This window comes from Chiloscyllium plagiosum, unplaced genomic scaffold (assembly GCF_037043375.1).
Source record: "Chiloscyllium plagiosum isolate Xiang-an unplaced genomic scaffold, Cpla_swu_hap1 HiC_scaffold_27, whole genome shotgun sequence".
Classification (NCBI taxonomy): domain Eukaryota; kingdom Metazoa; phylum Chordata; class Chondrichthyes; order Orectolobiformes; family Hemiscylliidae; genus Chiloscyllium; species Chiloscyllium plagiosum.
The window spans coordinates 11,433,257-11,454,362 of record NW_028270165.1 but is presented as its reverse complement, the minus strand read 5'-3'; the positions used below and the strand labels follow the sequence as shown (position 1 = coordinate 11,454,362).

The 21,106-nt window shown below is 45.8% G+C and overlaps 1 pseudogene; it reads left to right on the top strand.

Annotated features, from left to right (window-relative positions):
* The first annotated feature begins 8,209 nt into the window (after window positions 1–8,209).
* Window positions 8,210–20,051, top strand: LOC148143110 (uncharacterized; annotated as a pseudogene).
* Window positions 20,052–21,106: the final 1,055 nt, after the last annotated feature.

Genomic DNA, 21,106 nt, shown 5'->3' with positions numbered 1-21,106 from the left:
GCCATCAGCAGACGCATGAGTGAGTCCACAAGGGAGAGAAGCCATTCACATGCCCATGTGCAGGCGGGGTTTCACTCAGTCAGCTGCACTGCTGACCCACCAGCGGCTCCACCCTGGAGAGAGGCCATTCACCTGCTGTAAGTGCCGGAAGGGATTCACCTGCTCCTCCCACCTGCGGAGGCACCAGTGAGTTCACGCGCCATCACAGGGGGGTTGAAGGAGCGATGGTCGAGTGCCAAGTACCTATGCACGAAACGTCGATTCTCCTGCTCCTTGGATGCTGCCGGACCACCACACTCTCGACTCTGATCTCCAGCATCTGCATTTTTCACTTTCTCCTCGAGGGCAAGGTTGGACTTGTCTTTTATTCACTCATTCACTCCTTACAGCCTGTCCTTTGTTGTGGCCTAACTGCACATACATCAATGCAAGTTTCAGAAAGATTTCTGCAGCTTTACTTTTGAAAAAAAATAACATTCTTCCCGACTGTAACGAAGTTTCTGAATATTTGGTTTTAGTTATTCTCAATTTTAAAAATCAGCTATTTCTCACATGCCGTGTTTCCCAGGTAAAGTCATTACCATCCATTCTCTCTCTTCCCTGAGAAAGACTTCATACAGCGATCAAAGAGGGCTGAGGCACGAGAAAGGACGATTGTGGGGGTGGAGGGGGTGAAGGGGTCGCTGGTGGTGGTGGAGAAGGGAGGAAAATTGACAGGGGAACAGACTGGTGTTCAGAGGGTTTGGGGGAGAGAATAGAGGGTGCAGTGTGAGGAGAGAGAATAGGCAGGGGGCAATGGATGGGGAGAAAATGGACAGGGGGGCAGAATGTGAAGAGAGTGACAGCACAAATGCCACCTTCTCCAGGACTCGTGTCAGTGTCCCACGAACTGGAACCCACTCCTCCCACATTTCTCAAAATACGCGTGGCCAAGGCAGTGGAACCATGTCATCCATACAGGCCATTCACACCGACCTTCCCAACAGCATCCCGCTTAGACTCAGTCGTTTATGCTACAGCCCTGCAGTTCCCCATGGCTATTTCCTGACGAAGGGTTTTGCCCGAAACGTCGAGTCTCCTGCTCCTCGGATGCTCCCTAACCTGCTGTGCTATTCCAGCTCCACACTCTCGACCCTAATCTCCAGCATCTGCAGTCCTCACTTTCGCCCAGTAAGGGGTGAATGTTCTATTCCTAGTCTTTTAGATCTTTCAAAATCTTTCCCACACACCCTAAACCTTTACCCTCTAGTTTTGGAATATCTCTAACCTGGGGAAAAGACAGAAACGTTGACCAGCCAGACAAAATGCAAAAGAAATAAAATGTCGAGGCACAGGGGAAAAAATCGGCAAAATAAAATAGCTTCGGCATTTTTCTTTCGTATTCGCATTTGGACGCTTAATATTTGTCATGATCGGGAGGTGCCTGTGTTGGACTAAGGTGTACGAAGTTAAAAATCACACAACAGCAGGTTACAGTCCAATCGGCTTGTTTGGAAGCACTGGCTTTCGGAGCGCTGTTACTTCATCAGGTGGTTGTGGAATATAAGATCATAAATTCTGTGTCTTACGATGTTATACTCTACACCTGGACTATCACCAGGTGCTTTGTGATTTTTAACTTTAAAATTTGTAACAAATTCCTGCACACTGAGCATGCTCCACGGTGTCAGCAAGTACTGCGCATGATCGCCAGTGTCAGCAAAGCACTGCGCATACTCTTGGGTGTCCGCAGAAACGGCGCGCGAGCTGCTTTCCATGGAGCAGTGGAGAACCGGAAGGAGTCTGGTCCTCCTGTCAATCAGAGCCGGCCATTGTGGAAATGCGGAGGTTGGACCGTGAGCTCTGAAGCTGCTGCTGCTGCTTTTTTCTCTCTGCATAAGGTTAAACTTCACCCCAGACTGTAACTTCCTTCCTCTGTCTAACATTTGTGAGTACAACAGTGTTTTTATCACCACGTTTTCATTCTGGGGTTCAAGAGTGAACCGAGGGAGCGGCCAGACTCTGGAAAAGTTGATCCAGGTCTGTGTGTCAACTTGCAAACACATGGAAAATGCAGTCCCACATTGTGAAGTTATAGCCTTTGCAGTGTTAAAAAATAGCAGAAAGGAGGTGCATTGTTTAAATGGTGATATGTTGAGATGTGGCGAAAGTGAGATGATGGAGATCAGAGTCGAATATTGTGGCGCTGGAAAACCACAGTAGGTCAGGCAGCAACTGAGGAGGAGGAGAGTCGACGTTTCGGGCACGAGCCCTTCATCAGGAGTGATGTGTGGATAGACAAAGGGCCCTCAGTGTCATTCCACACCAGTCACTGCCAGTTGTCAGAAAGTGCAACAAGCAATGAGCAAAGCAAGTGGTATATCAGCAAGAGGAATTGAGTTCAGAAGTGGGGATGTCTTCCTGCAGTTAGGTCGGTTAGTGAATGTATTCAAGGCTGAGTTCATGTGACTTTGAAGAACAAAGAAGTTATGGGAGAATGCAAGAAAATGGTTTTAAAACCAGTACAGAACAGTTACAGAGTCATACAGCACAGAAACAGACCACTCAGTCGAACTAGTCCATTCTGGCGGCGTTCTGAAACTAAACTAGTCCCACCTGCCAATGATTGGCCTACATCCCTCCGAACCTTTCCTATTCATGCACTTATCCAAATGTCTTTTAAACATTGTAACTGTACCTGCATCCAGCAACTCCACTGGACATTGATTCCTCACACGAACTACTCTTTATCTTTAAAAAAAAATGTGCCCCTCATGTCTTTTTAAAATATTTCTTTCCTCACCTTCAAAATTTGCTCCCTAATCTTGAAACATCCACACTAGGGTAAGAATACCTGCCGTTCACCTCATCTATACCTCTCATGATTTTATAATCCTCTCTAAGGTCACCTCTCAAACTCTGATGCTCCAGTGCAAAAAGTCCCAGCCTATCCATCTAGATGCAGGTATATTTATATCCAGTTATGAACTGTTCAATGCTGGTGCCAGCTGGAAAGAGAAATGACCTATTCCTGCTTCCAATTCTCTCACTGTGTCTAGGACAGCAAGAGACCATACAACATAGGTGCAGAAATTAAGCCATTTAGTCCATCAGATCTGCTCCACCATTCAATCACGGCTTATACGTTTCTCAACCCCATTTTGAAATATGGATTTTGGAAAGGCAGATCAGGGCAGGATCTACCCATTTAATGGGGAGTGTTGTTGAATAAACATACCTTGGAGTGCTGGTTCATAGTGGAGTCGGAGGTAGACAGGATAGCAAAGAAGGTGTTGATATATTTGCTTTTATAGGTCAGTGCATTTCAATACAGATGTTGGGAGGTCATGTTGCGGCTGTACAGGACATTGATTAGGCCACTTTTGGAATACTGCATTCGGTTCTGGTTTCCCTGCTACAGGAAAAGTGTTACGAACGTTTGCAAGGATTTGGAAAAGATTTACAAGGGTATTGCCAGAGTTGGGGGGGTTTGATCTATATGGAGAGGCTGAATAGGCTGGGCTGTTTTCTCTGGATCATTGGGGGCTGAGGGGTGACTTTATAAAAGTTCATAAGGCGCATGGATAGGGTGAATAGCCAAAATCTTTTCCCCAGAGAAGGGGAGTCCAAAACTAGAGGTCATAGGTCTGAGGTGAGAGGGTAAATATTTAAAAGGAACTTTACAGGCACCTTTCTTACGCAGAAGGTGTTGTGTGTATAGAATGAGCTGCCAGAGGAAGTGGTGGAGGCTGATATAATTAAAGCATTTCAAAAGGCATCTGGTAATAGGGAGAATTGAGAGGGGTAGGGGTTATGTGCTGACAAATGAGACGATGTTAATTTGGGATATCTGGTCAGCACGGACAATTTGGACTGAAGGAAAGCAGAAGTGTCATTGTGAAGACTGGACTTTCAGAGCAACTTTCAAACATGTTTTGTCCATACTGGGAGCAGAACCTACAATGAAATCTTTCATTTGTGAGACAGCAACTGAGTGAGTGAGGACATTCAGGATATTGGTGGAAAGTGGGAATTTGTTGCAATGTGGAGTTGAAGTGATTTAAGTAAAGTGTGCTGAGCAGGGAGCCTAGTGAAGGGTTAGGTGAGTTTTTGTTTTAAACTGCTCATTTATTTCAGCCTCCAACATTGTATTTCCAATGCTGTCCATCAGTGGGATTGGTGAATCAGTAACTGGTATCGTTAGAAGCCTTACGACTTTCAGTACTGCAGGTATAGCATTGTCTCATCAGCTTTGTAAAGGTTACTGGCAGCAGCGGGAGGTGTGGGCTGGGATTCACGAGAAATGATTAAGCAGTTAGATAACACACGTACAAGAGGGCAGGGTGGGACTTATCTTTCGATTTGCAGAAGGTGGGAGGTTCTGGTGCTGCAGTCAATGGCAAACACAACTGCGGTAAATCATAGAATCAATACAGCGTGGAAGCAGGCCATTCATCCCATCAAGTCCACACTGACCCATCCGATGAGCATGCCACCCAGACCCACCCTATCAAGTCGTTTCTGCCGGTGAGTGAGACTAGGTCCCAAGATTAGGGAGAGTAGGTTTAAGACAGAGGAGAAGGAACTGCTTTTCCCAGAGAGTGGTGAATCTATGGAATTCTCTGCTCAAAGAAGCAGAAGAAGCAGCCATATTCAAGACATAGTTCGATGGGATTTTGTATGGTAGGTGAATTTAGGATAGTCAGGATAATGCAGGTACGAGGAGCTGAGACGATGGATAGATGAGCCATGATCCTTATGAATGGTGGAGTAGCTCAATGGACCAAATGACCTACTCCTGCTTCTATTACTGCAAATGTATAAACATGCATTTTTTATGGACAATCCGTACCAAGGCAGGTGAGCAATGTAGTGGTGTGGAAATGAACATCAGAGAATGATAGAAAGGGACACGGAAAGTAAATGTCCCAGTCCAAAGATGTGCAGGACAGGTCAAATGACCATGCTAAATTGTCCATAGTGTTAGGTTCATTAATCAGAAAGAAATGGGTCTGGGTGGGTTACTCTTCAGGGTGTCGGTGTGGACTTGTTGGGCCGAAGGGCCTGTTTCCACACTGTAGGGAATCGAATCTAATCAATCAAAACTGGATTCTACAGAACACAAGAATTGAAACTGAAGACTGTATGGCTGAATGTGTGCTGCAATGTAACACAACTGAATGAATTGACTGCACACATTGAAGAGAATAATTATGATCTGAGACTCCAAACAGGGACGTGGCTTCAGGATGACAAGGATTGGATCTGAATATTGAGGGGGTACGTGGCATTCAAGTTGAATAGGAAGCGAGGTAAAGGTCGAGGGTTGGCACTGCTAATCAAAGCACTAATAACAAATCTGGTGTCAGCTCGGATTTCAGGTCCTGATTTCTCTGTCCTCTTCTCCCTGTTCCCACAGAGTAAGATGTCTGTTCTCAGCTCAGCTGGCTTTCTGCTGAAACTTTGAGCCCCTTTTACACCTTCCAGAGCAATAAAACATTCAGTCGATCAAGGCCCAATCCACAATATTCTCAGCCTGACAACCATCCAGACTGAGAGAGTCATCGGAGCAGGGAATAAAACAAGAAAAATGAAACAAAATTAGACATAAATGCACATTTGGTGCTTAAAGTGTGTTCATTAGATAGTAAACCAGAATTAGGGGTCTCCCAGGATTCTTATCATCCCCTGCTTGAGGAATTCTCTCTCCCTAACAATATTTACATCAACAGAAATAAAGCATCTGTTATCAAATAGACATAGAGATATACAGCACGGAAATAGACTTTTTGATCCAACACATCCATGCTGACAAGATGTCCTATATAAATCTAGTGTCCCATTTGCCAGCATTTGGCCCATATCCCTCCAAACCTTTCCTATTCACGCATCCATCCAGATGCCTTTTAAATGTTGTAGTTGTACCAGCCTCCACCACTTCCTCCAGCCTATTTACTCTATTCCTGCCCCTCATGATTTTATAAATGTCCATAAGATCACCCCTCAGCCTCCGACATTCCAGGGAAGCAGCCCCATCCTATTCAGGCTCTCCTTCTTCCACAAACTCTCCAACCCTGGCGACATCCTTTTCAATCTTTTCTGCACACTTTCAAGTTTCACAACATCGTTCCTATCCTATAGTAGGGAGACCAGAATCGAATGCAATAATCCAAAAGTGGCCGAACCAATGTCCTGTACAGCTACAACATGACCTCCCAACTCCTGTACCCATTCAATGAGACAAATGGCCTCTTTCTGCACTGCAGCGATTTAATGATTTGATTTTGTATCAGAGTCAATTTCAGTCACTATCTCTGGTTTATGGTGTGTGGCAGGGTGGGATCGCTGGTACCAGAATTGCATGCAATACTCCAAACGTGGCCTAACCAATGTCTTCTACAGTCGCAACATAACCTCCCGACTCCTGCACTCAGTGCACTGACCAATAAAGGCAGGTATATCAAACACCTTCTTCACTATGCTGTCTATGTGCGACTCCCCTTTCAAGGAACTATGAACTTACCATCGAGTCATACAGCATGATCATGGACCTTTGGTCCAACTAGTCCATGCCAACGATAATCCCAAACTAAATCAGTCTCTCCTGCCTGCTGTTGGCCTGTATCCCTCCAAACCTTTCCTATTCATGTACTAAAACAAATGTCTTTTTATTGTACCCGCATCCACCGCTTCCTGAGGAAGTTCATTCCACACATCAACCACCCTCTGTGTAAAATTAGTATTTGAATGGCAAGGATGAAGTTGAATTGAAATGGTTCATTAAAATAAGCAGCTTCTACCAAACCCCCTACAGCAGGTATGGTAGCAACTCCAACTCTGGAGTCTCTCAAATCGATATTTCCATGGAGTGGAGGGGGGAGTAAAGTGTTGGATTCACAGAGGTGGGCGTCTTCTGAGAGTGTAAAGCTAAAATTAAACCCCGTGCTTTGCTTGAACTCAAACCGCATTGACGTGGAGAAGAGCGAAAGGAGTTTGCAAAGTGTCCTCCCCTCCCCATGTGCCTCAGCTGCAGGGCAGCGCAGGAGCAGTGCGCCCCCCCCCCCCACCCCATTGTGGACGTCACAACGTGGAGGTAACCCTGTCAATTTCAGAGTGAAACTCCCTCCCTCTGGGTAATATCTGGGAGCAAAGCAAGGTCTCTCCCTTTCCATTCCTCATCCTGGGAGGAGGGGGAGAGAGAGGCGTGGCGGGGTGTGGTGTGGGGTGGAGACTGTTCACTTGTAGCAACTGGAGTGACTCCATGGATGGAGCAGGCTCTCCAAAGGTGCTCAGATGCTCTCTGTCCCTCTCAAAGGTATTTTCCTTGTGTATTCCCTCAGTTTGGCACGTAGAGAGTTTGCACCCTGGAAAAGGTTTACTTCTTTCCTCATGTTCAGAATTATAAGGGTAGTTTCTCATGGAACTGAGCAGTATTTAAGGGATTGGCACATTGATTTCAAATGTCGACATCTGTTGCTTCATATGGTGTATATCTGATATTATTGGCTGTTATAAAAACTTTGTGACTATGATTTTTCACCTTCTAATGCAGTAATAGAGTTACGTTCTATATCTCTTGTCTCTTTTTTATTTACAAGGACAGCAGGAAGTCATTCAGTAACTTCACTGGCTTTCTTTTCCCAAGCAGCCTTGACATTTCATTATCATATTCTTGATTCAGCTCCATTTCCAGCACCTTTGTCAACAGCTTGTTCCAGGTTATTGCGATCTAAATTAAGTTGTCCTCCATACACGCTTAAGGCTATCATGTTGCATGAGGGTTTTCTGCGTCCTGCATAATATATGGTCAGCACTCATCTAGCAATCTACAGGAATTGCCACCGATGTTATGTTCATTTAACAGTACTGGCAGTGATCACTCAATTTGTGATTCTTTTTGGAGGAAGACATGCAGAAAGAAATCTGAAAACAAATGATACATCATCTTCTGACAGAGCCACTTGAATCATTGGAGCTTGAATGTCAGCAGCCATTCAATTCGAGAAGAAATGTTTGCTTTTGTCTGTGTGAGAGATTTTGAACACTGGTGTGGCAGGAATAATATTGAGACACCCGAGTGAGACAGATTCAGTACGCTGTCTGTGAAAAATGCGTCAAACAATTTACTCAGCTTGGGGGATCAAAATCTCACCCCTCATAGTGGGGAGAGACTATGTATCCATTCTGTTTTTAATTTCAAATCCAGCGCGACACAAAGAATGCTCCCCTCATGGGGAAACCATGGAAATGTGGGGACTGTGGGAATGGGTTCCCTTCCCCATTGGGGCTAGACACCCACAGATGCGTTCTCACTGGGGAGACGCCGTTCTCCTGCTCAGTATGCGGGAAGGGATTCAGTTGGCTGTGCAGCCTACAGACACACCAGCGAGTTCACACTAGGGAGAGGCTATTCATGTGCCGCCATTGTGGGAAGGGATTCATTCAGTCGTCCCACCTGTAGACACACCAGCAGGTTCACAGTAGGGAGAGGCCGTTCTCCTGCTCTCTGTGTGGGCAGCGATTCATCGATGCATCCCACCTCCCGAAACACCAGCGGGTTCACCTGGGGGAGAGGCCGTTCACCTGCTCTGAGTGCAGGAAGGGATTTGTCGATTCTTACACCCTGCTGACCCACCAGCAGGTCCACATCGGAGAGGCGCCATTCACCTGCCTTAAGTGCGAGAAGAGCTTCAGTCATGTGGGCAACTTGTGGAGGCACCAGCCGATCCACACCAGGGAGAGGCCATTCACATGCTCTGTGTGCGGGAAGGGGGTTCACTCAGACATCTACACTGTAATCTACCAAAGGGTCCATATCATGGAGAGGGCGTTAATCTGCTCTCAGTGTGGAAATGGCTTCACCTGCTCCTCCCACCTGCGGAGCCACCAGCGAGTTCTGGAATTTTTTGAGGATGTAACTCTGAAGATGGACAAGGGAGATCCAGTGGATGTCGTGTACCTGGACTTTCAGAAAGCTTTTGATAAAGTCCCACACAGGAGGTTAGTGAGCAAAATTAGGGCCCATGGTATTGGGGGCAAAGTACTGACTTGGATTGAAAATTGGTTGGCTGACAGGAAACAAAGAGTAGTGATAAGCAGCTCGCTTTCAGAATGGCAGGCGGTGACCAGTGGGGTACCGCAGGGATCAGTGCTGGGACCGCAGCTTTTTACAATATATATTAATGATAAAGAAGATGGTATTAATAGTAATATTAGCAAATTTGCTGATGATACAAAGCTGGGTGGCAGCGTGAAACGTGAGGAGCATGTTAGGAGATTACAGGGTGACCTGGACAGGTTAGGTGAGTGGACAGATGCATGGCAGATGCAGTTTAATGTGGATAAATGTATGGTTATCCACTTTGGTGGCAAGAACAGGAAGGCAGATTACTACCTAAATGGAGTCAAGTTAGGTAAAGGGGCAGTACAAAGACATCTGGGTGTTCTTGTACACCAGTCAATGAAGGCAAGCATGCAGGTACAGCAGGTAGTGAAGAAAGCTAATAGCATGCTGGCCTGGAATATTGTGTGCAGTTCTGGTCTCCAAATTTGAGGAAAGACATTCTGGCTATTGAGGGAGTGCAGCGTAGGTTCATGAGATCAATTCCTTGAATGGTGGGACTATCTTATGTTGAAAGGTTGGAGCGACAGGGGTTGTATACCCTTGAGTTTAGAAGATTGAGAGGGGATCTGATTGAGACGTATAAGATTATTAAAGGATTGGACACTCTGGAGGCAGGAAATATGTTTCTGCTGATGGGTGAGTGCCGAACCAGAGGACACAGCTTAAAAATAAGGGGTAGGCCATTTAGGACAGAGATGAGGAGAAACTTCTTCACCCAGAGAGTGGTGGGTGTGTTGAATGCTCTGCCCCAGGAGACAGTGAAGGCCCAGTCTCTGAATTCGTTTAAGAAAGAGTTGGATAGAGCTAGCAAGGATAGTGGAATCAAGGGTTATGGAGATAAGGCAGGAACAGGATACTGATTGCGGATGATCTGCCATAATCATAATGAATGGTGGTGCAGGCTCGAAGGGCAGAATGGCCTACTCCTGCACCTATTGTCTATTGAGTTCACATGCCATTGCAGGGGGATTGAAGTGGTGACGGCCGAGTGCCATAATCGACTGGACGATCAACTCAGTTCCGGGGATTCCCGGGGTTTGAATCTAGCCGAGGCAGATGGTGGGATTGGAATTCGGTCAGAAATTTGGAGTTCTGAATCTAATAATGAAACCATTTTTGGGGGGGAGAAACTGCCATCTAATTCACTCATGTTCCTTTTAGGAAAGGAAACTGCCATTGTGGGAAAGGATTCACTCAGTCATCTCAACTGCATCCTTTATCCGGTCTGGCGTACACCTGACTCCAGACCCACAGCAGCATAGTTGACTCTTGACTGCCCCCCCACCATGTCAAATGAGTGGGAATAACTAAAATGGATACAGTGTGTGGGTGGAAATTGCTGAGTGAGGCAATACTTCCTTCTGCTTAAGGCTGTACCAAGAATCCAATTATAAAGGGACAACTTGGTGCTGACCAACAGTAAAGGAAGTGGAGTTGGGAGGGGTGTGTGAGCTTTGAGCTGTTTAAAAAAATTGCTTCTTTTCATACACTTTTTTTTTGCTGGGGAAATCTGAAGCTGTAACAAAGTTGGGTGGCAATAAAGGTTACTTGAACTTAACCCCAGTCTCAGACTGTCAATGAAAGCTATGAGATCCAATAGGGTTTTGTTTTAAAACTGCTCATTTCTTTCAACCTCTTGCACTAAGTTTCCAATATCGTGTATCAGAAGGAGCAGTGAATGAGTAGCTAATATTGTTAGAAATTGTAAGTTTTTCATCTCTGCAGGTATTGCATCGTTTCATCGACATTGTAAGGTTTACTGGCAGCACCGGGAAGTGTGGGATGTATTCACAAGAAACAAAGTTAAAAATCATACAACACCAGGTTATACTCCAACATGTTTATCTGGAAGCACGAACTTTCGGAACACTACTCCTTCATCAGGTGTTTGTGGAGAAGGATCATAGGAGAATTTATAGCAATAGATCGCAGTTTCATGCAACAGAAATGATATAGAACAACTTAGATTGTTGTGAAGTCTTTCATCTTTGAGAATGGGTTGCAGGGTTTGGTTCATTAATATGTAAATCCCAGAACTTGTTTGAAGACACATTCTCGAGACAACTTAAGGTCTGTATCCCAATCTTGAGTGAGACTGGTTCTATTTCCAAAGTAGGAATTTATAAAATCTCACATGGATTAACTGCCTGTAGATTGTATTTGGCTCAAAAAGCGCACAATGTATCTGCAAATACAAAATCACACCAAAGGCTTATATGTAAGTGCGCATGCATGAGAGTATAGGTGAGTGTGTGCGTGCTTGAAAAAGTGTGCGAGTGATAGAGTATCAGCCTGTGAGAGGGTGTATATGTGTGTGTGTCTGAGAGGGATCTGTGTGAATGTGAGAGTGTGTGCTTTGTGTGGGTGTGAGAGCGAGTGACAGTGAAGTGGGGTTACCTGTCATGTGACATGAATCCAAGGTCCTGGTTGATGCCATCCTCATGTGTTCCGAACTTGGCTACCAGCCTCTGCTGGGCCACTAAAACTGAATAAGCAGTTACATAGCACACATTGTAGAGGGCAGGGTGGGACTTGTCTTTCGATTTGCAGAAGGTGGGAGGTTCTGGGTGCTGGAAACTAGGGAAAACACATGTTGGAGGACCTTCGCCTCAGAGAGATGCAGCTGGAAGCCAGGCTGCAGACACGTTGGGGGAATCATCAAACCCCCTATACTGTGCAAATAGGCCCTCTGGCCCAACAATGCACATTGACTCCCCCTCAGAGCATCCCACTCAATAACCTCCGCAGCTAATCCCTGAATTTAGAACACCCAATCCACTCTAAGCTGCACATCTTGGGAGGAAACCAGAGCACCAAGAGATGGGGGGAGGGGGAGGGGGGTAGGAAAGTGCAAACTCCACACAGACAATCACCCTGAGGGTGGCCTCGAACTCAACTCCCTGGCACTGTGAGGGAGCTGCTGCCGCACCACCTACAGTCTTGGATTGAAGGAATCGATTGGCTTCATGCCAGTCCTGGTGACACTCCAGCCCGTTTGGGGAATTGAATTTGCTTCCACAGAGTTTCCACGGTGCAGGGGTCATTGCGTCTCAGCAGCTTCAACGATCCAAAGAAGGGCTCGTCTACGGCGAGAACACTAGTCCACATTTCGCTGCAGAGTTGAAGTTCTCTGCACAGCCAGAACCCTGGAACACTCCCACGCAGGCTGCGTATAATCACGGGGCTTCTCAAGTCACGTTGATGTTCGAAATAATTTCCCCTCCTGGATTCAAACGCTGCTGATATTCAGGCCCTGAGTAAATTTCTTGTGCACGCCTGAACAGCAAATCCTCCTCTGCTAATACCTTGAGAAAACAGATCATTGCTGTCAGTGCAGGGCAGGAAATAGGATAAGAGAATTTTAGTTTGTACCGAGCAGCCTTCCCTATCTCCTACCCGAAATCTCTGTCTCCCATTTCCTCCAACTTTCAATGGATTCCAACTCGAATTCATCCTTCCATCCTCCTGTTTTTGCCCAGCTCCCCTCACCGGAAAGCGCTGACTCTCGGTTCAGTTTCTTAGTCACTTCTTGCCGTTCCCAGTATATTGCCCACATCTTTATTTACTTTTTAAAACAGAAAGGCAGTGGTTTGCTGATGCCAGGATCTGAGGGTAATTGCGTTCACGCTCCAGATTCTCTCTCGCGTCTTTCACAAAAATCTGCACTGCGCATGTGCAAAGAAGGGGATGCTGGGAGTGGGTGGGACGCATTCACCAACTCCCCATTCAATCAAGATCCAATCATGCCCACAGCGCCTCCTGTCTATTCTCTCTCGCTATCCCAGCTCCCCCCCCGTCACACACGCCACCCTCTGCACCTCCGTCCATTCTATCTCCATACCCTCTGCCCCCTGTCCAGTCCAGTCTCTCGTCCACCCTCTGCTTTCCTCCATTCAGTCCGTCTCCCCACATTCATTCTCTCTCTCCTCCCACTCTCTGCCCCTCTCCATTCTCTCTCTTCCCCATCCTCTGCTCTCCATCCATTCCCTCTCTCTCCCCCCACCCTCTCCTAACACTCATTGTTGCTCTCTTTCTCCCCACCCTCTGTCCCCCTTCCATTCTCTCCCCACCCACTGACCCACGTCCATTCTCTCTCCCCACACTCTGCACCCCCATTCTCTCGCTCACTGACAAACGCTTTGCCCCCCACCCTGTGCACCCCCAGGGTTTCTCTAACTCCAATGCTCTGTCCCCGTGTCCATTTCTCTCTCTCTCTTCCCCCGAGCCTCTGTTTCCCGTCCAATTTCTCTACTTGCACCCCCACCCTCATCCTTTCTTGTATCAGCCCATCTCAGGATCGAGAGAGCGCGGATGGTGATGACTCTACTTGGGAGATGGGAGGGTGTGGTGTGAGAAATGGCTGATCTTTAACATTGAGAATCGCTAAAATGATATTTTCAAAACATCAGTAAAGGTTGAAAGCAAATTCAATTATTTTTTAAAAAAGCTCCAGACATTTTTCAGAAACTTGCATTGAAATCTGTGCAATTAGGCCACAGTTGAGGACAGGCTGTAAGGATGGAATGGCCAATTCCTCATCTTGTGAAGTTGGTTCAGATTAAGTAGTAATAGAGTCATAGAGTTGCAGAGCATGGAAACAAACCTGTCGGTGCATGCCAACCACATATTCTAAATTAATCCGGTGATCCATTTGCCACCATTTGACCCATATCTCTCTCAACCCTTCCTATTCATATACCCATCCAGATGCCTTTTAAATGTTGTAATTGTTCCAGACTCGACCACTGTCTCTGGCAGCTCATTCCATACATATACCACGTTCTGCATGAAAATGTTACCAGTTCGGTCCCATTTAAACCTTTCCCCTCACACCCTGAACCTATGCCCCTCCAGTTTTGAATTTCCTCTACCCTGGGGAAAAGACATTCAAAAATTGAGCAGCCAGACAAAATGCAAAAGGAATAAACTGTTGAGCCCCAGGAAAACAAAAGAAGTGTGGCTCCAGCCTTTTTTTCTCTCCGATTGGCAGTTGGACCAGCATCTCCACTGGGCATACTGCGCATGCTTCTCGGTGTCAGGAAGCATTGCGCATATACGCTGGTGTCAGCAAAATACGACGAATGCTCTTTGCTGTTAGCGGAAATGGCGCGCAACATTCTTCTGATCGCCCAATGGGAAGCTCTGAAGGACCGGAAGGAGTGTGGTCCTCCTGCAATTGAGAGCCTCCCCCAAATTGTCTGAATGCGGAAGTTGGACAATGCGCTTGTGAAGGTGTTGCTGCTCCTCTCTCTATGAATGAAGATTTAACTTCATCCCAGACTGCAACTTCTTTCCTCTGTCCAACATCTGTGAGTACAACACACTCTTCTCACCCCTTTTCCATTTTATTTTTTCACTCTGGTGTTCAGTTCTTGACTTGCAGCAAAGTTGGTTCAGGTATGTGTCTCAATTGGCAAACACATGGTAAATGTAGTAACGCAGTGTGAAATTATAGCCTTTCCTATGAAATAAAAACAGAAAGGAGGTAAATTGTTTAAATGGTGATATATTGGGATGTGGAGTAAGTGAGGACTGCAGATACCGGAAATCAGAGTCGAAAATTGTGGCGCTGGAAAAGCACAGCTGGTCAGACAGCATCCGAGGTGCAGAACAGTCAACGTTTTGGGCAAAAGCCCTTCATCAGGAATGATGTGTGGATGTACAAACGTGCCTCAGATACCTTCTGCTCAGGCTTTCTACTCCAGTCAATGCCAGTTGTCACATAGGTGCAGCAAGCAATCAGCAAGGCAAGTGGTATATTAGCAAGAGGAAATTAGTTCAAAGTGGGGATGCCTTCCTGTAGTTTGGGACATATTGAATATATTCAAAGCTGAGTTCATCTGACTTTTGAATGTCAAAAATAGTTATGGGGAAGGCAAGAATTTAAAAAAAAAATTATTAGAAACTTTTTCAAATCTCTCACAGCACCTCTATATACAAAAAAGAACAATACCAAAGTACAGAAAAATAGCAGTACAACAATGTCATATTATGATACTATTAATAATGAGCTACCTATTATTCTACTAGAACAAACTTAGCTTAAACTAAACTACAATCAAATTGAATAAAAATAAAATTAAACATAATTTAAGTTAATTTGAATTCTATCACATTACTTTATTCTATTTCACTCACCACATCTCCATTAAGGCTCCCATCCATGGGAGCACCAGTTATTGCACCCGTATTCCTTTCACCCAGCCTTGCCCTCCCAGGGCCCATGAGCGCCCGGACTGATTCCCACTTGATCAGCAGTATTAATTATACCACCGCTCTAATTAATACTGCTAATCAGTCTGCATCAATATAATTTGGAAAGGGCCGCTAAGTCTTGTAAAACTACTATTTTGTGGTGCACCATATTTGTGAGGTCATCTTGGGGGGGATGCTCCATCACCAGCATATGCCACCCCATAAGCCCTGGGGGTTTTTCCAACATCCAATTAATTAAAATGTTCTTCCTTGCACAGTGCTTAAGAATGTTACACAGTCTGTTCCTGTGTTCTCCAAGAGAAGGCAAATTTGGCAACCCCAGAAGAAGAAATACCGGATTCACATTAACTTCAATCCCCCAGGATGTCCTTCAGCTCCCTCACTATAGCACTCCAGTATCTCTGGATCTTACAACATGACCAATAGCAGTGTGTGAGTGCCTATACTAATTTTACATTTGGGACACCCTGGTGATGTGCCTATCTTGAACTTAGCTCGCCTCTCTAGCGCCACATAAGCCCTGTGTAAAATCTTCAATTGCATGCCCTGTGCTTTGTTACATATTGAAATTTTCCTTACATTTTCCCATATATCTTGACATACTTCTAATGAAATATCCTATCCTAGCTCCCGATTCCACATCCTAGAGAGTCCCTCCACATCCCCTAAGGTACGTCCCTTCTGTAAATGATACAACGTACTAACTGAAAGAGCACCTGTACACAGAGTACTCTTTACTCCACATTTGACCTGTAATGCTGAGCCAGAGGCGTGGTATTCCTCTGTATATAATCCCTTAGCTGAAAGTACCGGAAAAGGTCCCTATTAGACAATGCATATTTCTGACTTAGCTGGCTAAATGACATCAAGACCTAACCCTCGAATAAATCTCTCAGACAGAAGATTCCCTTATTCTCCCAGGACTGAAAGCCGGAGTCCATTGCCCCAGGTTTAAATACTTGGGCTGCCACCAGTGGGGTAATCAGTGAGGTCATCAGCCAATTGCCCTTGTCTTGCCTCATTATCCTCCAGGCTTTCACTGTATTTAAAATGATTGTACTCTTACACTGCTCAGTCTCGGATTTCATCTTATCAATGAATAATAGATTAAGTAGGGGACATCTCAACTGCAATGCTTCAACGTCAAGCAAAATCGACCCCGAGTCCCCTCGTGCCCAGTCACACACATATGCTAAGAAAGCGCAGATTTGATATCTCTTCAAGTCCAAAAGGTCCATTCCTCCTCATCCTGTGAGAGCTGCAATTTGATAAACTTAATTAGGGGGCGGCTGCGACACCAAATAAAAGAACCGAGCCAACCATTGAGCCTCAGTAATACTCATCTGGGTAGCAACAACAGGAGCATTCTCATGGGGTACAATAGGCGAGGAAGAATATTCATTTTAATCAGAGCTATTCGGCCTAACCATGAAAACGGTAATCCGTCCCATCGCTGCAAATCCTGCTTTATCCTCTCCAGTAATTGTACATAGTTAGCTTTTTACAGCTGGTGGAAGGCAGGAGTAATAAAAATTCCCAAATGCAAAAACTCTTTTGACGACCATCTAAACAGGAACTGCATTCCATCCTTCAGATCAGGCACCTCCACTAATTCTCTCCCCCCACCCACCCAAATAAATTAATTGTTCGAATCAATCGAGGAACGGACTCCTCCAGATTGGCCAAGAACAAAAGGACATCATCAGCATATAGGGTAATCTTATGTTCCCCCATTCCCACTCCTGGCGCCACTATTTCAGGAATCCTCCTGGTAGCTTCAGCTAATGGCTCAATTGGCAAGGTAAATAGCAGTGGTGAAAGAGGACGCCCCTGTTGACTACCTCTCCCAGTATTAAAGTTATCTGACTTAGTGCCATTTGTGATGACTGCTGCTTTAGGATCATTATACAACACCAGCACCCACCTAGCAAAGGTTGTACCCAGACCAAAGCGCTTGAGGACCCCAAGCAGGTACAGCCATTCTATCTGGTCAAATGCCTTTTCTGCATCTAGGGAGGTCACCGAACCCAGGATCAACCTTTGCTGGCATACCTGCACCATGTTCAGTACCCTCCTGATATTGTTGGAGGAGCTACGGCCCTTAACAAAACCCATCTGATCTTCTTTCACAATACAGAACAACACCTTTTCCAACCTCAGGGTCAGCGTCTTGGGTAGAATTTTAAAATCTACATTCAACAGTGAAATGGGTCTGTATGAAGCACATTCTTCGGGCTCTTTCCCCTCCTTTAAAATGAGGGAGATATTAGCCTTCCTAAGAGAGGGCGGAAGATAATCCTGTGCATATGAATAGCGATACATCCCCACCAACATATTTATGAATTCCTTATAGAATTCACTTGGGAATCCATCTGACCCCAGTGCTTTGCCACCTTGGAGATGTTTTATTGCATCCTGCACCTCCTGTATCGTCATAGGCCCATTCAACAGGAAACCTGTTCCGCGTTTATACTAGGGAGATGCAGGATCTCAAAAAAGGCCTGTATTCTCGCTGCACCATGTTCATCTCCCTCCGACCGATATAACCCTGCAAAGTATTCCCTAAATCTTCTTTAACTCACGGGTAACTGTACCAGCCTTCTCTCTAACAGACATAATAGATTGGGAAACATTTTTCTTTCTGGCCAGATATCTACCTGGCTTATCTACAAAATCAAACAATCTTTGTTGAGCAAAGCAGACCTTTTTTTTCCCAGTGTGTGCAATGAGTTGGGAGCAGCCCGGAGAGCTGCAGCTTGACCAGTGAAGGCCTATTGTAATATACTTCCTCAGCTATCTGCAGACGGGTCTCCAACATCTGTTGTTACTCCTTCCTCTGCGTCCTTCTCGTCATTGAATAAAAAATAATCAGGCCTCATAAAGATGCCTTAGTGGCCTCCTACAGTATTTCCGGATTACTGGCCGTACCCGAGTTGATATCCCAGAAGGCTCTGAACTCTTGTGAAGTACTCAACAGATTTGCTATCCTTTAACAGGAATGGGTCCATGCACCAGTGCTGTGCATCCATTCCACCACTCTTGATTTTACCATCTAATTACACTGGCACATGGTCCGAGACAGCAATGATGCCAATTTCACAAGCCAATGTTCTGTCCAAGCAATCCAATGGCATTAAAAAGTGTCAGTTCCCATGTGGTACTTGTGTGGGTTGGAAGAGAAAGTAAAGTCTCTTCCATTAGGGTGGAGATGCCTCCACACATCCACTAATCCCAACTCCTCACACATGTCCACCAACTGCTTAGGTTGCGCAGGTGTACCTGTCTGGCCCCTTGGCACCCTGTCTACCTCGGGATCTATTAGGCGATTAAAATCCCCTCCAGTGACCATGCGGCGTCCCCCAAGACTCATTAATTTAGCAACTGCATCAATTAGAAATTTAAGAGGGTGCACCGGGGGGACAATACACATTCAGGACGCCATACTCTTCACCATGTATGAGAGCTTTAAGAATGACGGACAGTCCATGTTTGTCCTTAATTTGCTCAATTACCTGGAAAGGGAGGTTCCTTCTTACCAGTATAGCCACTCCTCGAAACTTGGAGCTAAAGGAGGAGAAGAATACCCTATCATAACCTCCTTGCTGCAGTTTCAGATGTTCCTCATCAGTTAAATGTGTCCACCCTTTCCTTCCTGAGGCTTGACAGCACCGTCTTTCTTTTTAATGGGGGAATGGCTCCCTTTTACATTCCAGGGGCACCACCTGAATGAATCAGTAGCCATGGTCATCCAGGGCAGCCCGTGGTTTCCCAAGAGGAGGAAGCTTATCTGAGGTGTGGTGAGCAACAAAGACATTAACTCTATAAAGTCTAAAAACTGCTCCTATTCAAAACTACTATAAATAAAAATCTAACCACCACATATAACTTAAGCAAATGCGCAAATAACCCCCAATTATGTAGAGATCTCCCCCCTCAACCCCCCAACCCCACCATTGCCACCATCCTGCCTCCTTCCCACTGAGGCTGTGCCCCAAACTCCAGGCAATTCACAGATTGAAAAAAACATGTTGTTTACATTCTGAGAGTTAACAATGGTTGCCCATCTCCCCACACCCCTTCGCCATACATCTTAAGCACAGGTATAGCCACCCCCAATCCAAACACAAAAGGACAGCAGTAAAGAAATGGCCTCAGACAATACCTAACTGACTGATATACTATATAATTCCAGTTTTACGTCAAGGCAGTACGTATAAAGCCGATAACCACAAGACAAGGGGCAAAAAAGTAATGATGTCCCTCCCGCCTTCACCCCGACTCGATTTCTTTAATTCAGAGAATTTGCAAAGTCCTTCGCCTTTTCTGCTGAATCAAAATTATATACCATCCCTCCATGAGAGAAACGCAATACGGTCAGGGACCTCAAAGAATATTTTCTGTTCAGATCCCTTAATTTTCTCTTAACTTCATCAAATGCCCGTTTCTTAATCCAGGCTCCCGAGAAGTCCTGAAAATATATTATTCTTGAGCCTTTGTGCATTAAAGCCTGTGGATCTCTTCCCAGTCTTCTTGCTGTTACAATCACTAACTGTTTTTCTCTTTTATGCAGGAGGCGCACTCGGACCACGCGGGGCTGCGGGTCCGACCCGGACCTGCGCATTTCGATCCGGTGGGCCCGCTTCACACTCAACAGGCCCGACTCCAACTCCAGCCCCAGGAATCCAATAAAGTCTTCGCCTCCCTCACATTCCGGAAGACCCACGAGCTGTAAGATATTTCTTCTACTTCAGTTTTCCAGGTCGTCCACTTGCTCCTGAAGGACCCGAACCTGGTCTTCCAGCGTTTAGATCCTTCCTCCTGAGACCTCCGCCACGGTCTTGATGCCACGGTCCTCTCCTCCGCTGCCTATTCTCTTCGGGCCAACATTTGAATTTCCTGCTCCATGCTTTTCCAGTGTGGCAGATAGCGGTTCCACCGCTGCTTCAATCTTATCTCAGAGTTTGGCAAACACCGAGAGTAACTGCTGCTGCCCCATTAAACCCAAAGGGTCTGCCCTGGGAGTTTGAGCAATGGCTCCAGGCGCCCCCGATGCAGTAGGGGAGAGCCCTACCTGCTGCACCCCTGTCGGCCCTTTTCCTTCATTTGCTTTCATTCTGGTCCTAAAGCTGTCAAACCACAATTATAGCAGCTCCAGACGTTCAGTAAGTTTATATTAGCGATTGTTTTCTCCTACGGATGGTTAATGAGGTAGGGGGAGGGGGTAAAAGTCCACCTTGCCGGGGGTATGGCACAGAGCCCAGCACAGCAGACCACTCAAACCACCGCCATCTTGGATTTCCAAGAAAATGGTTTTAAGACCAGTACAGAACAGCTGCACGGTCATACAGCACACAAACAGACCCTTCGGACCAACTAGTCTATGCTGACTATGTTCTCAAACCCAACTAGTCCCATCTGCCAGTGATTGGCCCATATCCCTCCGAACCTTTCCTGTTCATGTACATTTCCAAATGTCTTTTAAACATTGTCACTCTACATGCATCCACTACTCCCTTTGGACACCCATTCCACACACAAACCGGAGAAAGAAATGGAGCTCTTCATATCTTTTTAAAATCTTTCTCCTCTCCCCTTCAAAATTTGCTCCCTAATCTTGAACGCCCCACCCTAGGGAAAGGACACCTGCCTTTCACCTCATCTGTACCCTTCATGATATTATAATCCTCTATAAGGTCACCTCTCAATCTCCTCTGCTCCAGTGAAAGAAAACCCAATCTATCCACCTGGCTGTAGGTATATTCATATTCAGTTATGATGTGTTCAATG